Source organism: Setaria italica, chromosome I, assembly GCF_000263155.2.
Source record: "Setaria italica strain Yugu1 chromosome I, Setaria_italica_v2.0, whole genome shotgun sequence".
NCBI classification, from domain to species: Eukaryota; Viridiplantae; Streptophyta; class Magnoliopsida; order Poales; family Poaceae; genus Setaria; species Setaria italica.
The window spans coordinates 33,955,925-33,957,858 of NC_028450.1; positions in this window are offsets into that span (position 1 = coordinate 33,955,925).

The window sequence follows — 1,934 nt, forward strand, 5'->3', positions numbered from 1 at the left end:
GTGACTCTAATCCGGCGATGTGGGACTAAATAACAACCGTCCTACTCTGTGCACGACTCGACCAGCCTCCCAGGTGCGAACTGGGCCCTTTTGTCCGCTGTTTCACGCCCTGGTAATCATGGGCCTAGTACTAGTTTATCAGCTGGGCTTTAGTAATTTGTGTTGCCACGCCCTGGTAATCATGGGCCTTGCAGGAAGGGGCACGGGAACTCGGGAAGCAGCCTGAAAAAAAACACCAAACTTCCGGTGGTTGAGATTCGTGCAAATATATTTTATGCGACTCGTTTCCCCAACCCTAACCATCTCTCTCACCCGCCACTTCTCTCTCCCACTGCCATTACCCACAAGTGCCGGCAACCTGCATGCCCGCCATCATCCAGGGTTGCCAGCGTCCCCGGGCACCTCACTGCCATCCGCGGCCGTCGCCACGCCGGTCTCTACGGGACTACCTCCCACGCCGGAGACGGATGCCGCTGCTGCCGTTGTGCGCCGTTGCTGGAGCCGGACACTGCTGCTGATCCATTTTTTTTTTGAAATGTTGATCTAGTATTTGACAAATGTTGAATCAATCCGCTAAAATTGTTGAAATAGTTTTGAAAAATATCGAAGGTAGTATTTTTTAAAGGTTGATCTAGCTTTTGTTGAATCTGCAATTTTCAATTTGTCGATCTATTATTGAAAAAATGTTGAAATCTTATCTTTCAAAAGGTTGAATCAGATCTCTAGTGGGGCCTAATGGGCCTCAAAGTTATATTGCTTACCTAATGGGCCCATCGTTCCATGCCAGGAGTTTTTGGCTACTACGGTGGACAAGATGGGTTCAGGTGTTGTAATATACGATCAGGTTTCCGACGCGTAACTGCAATTAAATTTCATAGCTAGGCCGGTCAGAACTTACAAATTAACATGCGTCTGTGAGTCGAATCATGTGTGGCTGTATCGGTTACACTACTTTTATGAACTTTCTTGGCTTTTCAGAATGAAACAAGTCCAAATTACAGGTTGATCACGGGCATCGCGTCGCCCTGATCCTAAAAGGCTGACGAAATTTGCCGTTGCCTCGAGACTGTCTCAGGGTGCGTTTGGTTTGGAGACAAGATGGGATGGGACGGTGCCGTCTCTATTTTTTGGGATGGGATCATCCCGTCTGCTGTTTGGTTGAGAGGGATGAATTCATCCCAGTTTTTTGTTTGGTACGATGGATTGAAAACGAGGGACGGATGGCTCGGGTAACACCGTTAGCTGCATGTGTTTAGTGGGACCCACATGTCATATATGGGCCCACATGTCATCGTCTTTTCTTTTTTTTTTTCTCCTAACCCGTATCTTCTCCAACGCTCCCTGCCGCCCCAAGCCGTGCCGCCCCCGCTGGAGCTCCCTACCGCCCCCGCCGGAGCTCCCTGCCGCCCAGGCCGTGGGCACCGGCCGCGGCACCGGGGGCGCTCGCCCCGCCGGCCGCTCGCCCCGCTCGCCCCAGGGGCCGCGGCGGAGCTCGCCCGTGCCGGCCGTGGCGGATCTCGCGCCCGCCGGCCGGGGCGGAGCTCGCCCGCGCCGGCCCCTCCGCCCACAGCTCGTCCGCCGGCCGGGGCGGAGCTCGCCCGCGCCGGCCCCTCCGCCGGCGGCTCGCCCGCCGCCGGGGCGGAGCTCGCCCGCGCCGGCCCCTCCGCCTGCGGCTCGCCCGCCGGCTGGGGCGGAGCCCCACCGGTGCAGACGGCGCGTGACGGGGGCGAAGTGGGATGCCCCCGTCCGCTCGTTTTGGTGGGACGGGGGCATCCCGCATCTGGAGGGTATATTCCCTCGTAGGGATGTCCCCGTCCCACCTGTCCTCCAACCAAACGCGGGACGAAGTGGGATCGTCCCGTCCCGTCCCACTTCGTCCTCGCAACCAAACGCACCCTCAGTCAGAGGAGAACCATCGGTATAATGCAACAGCT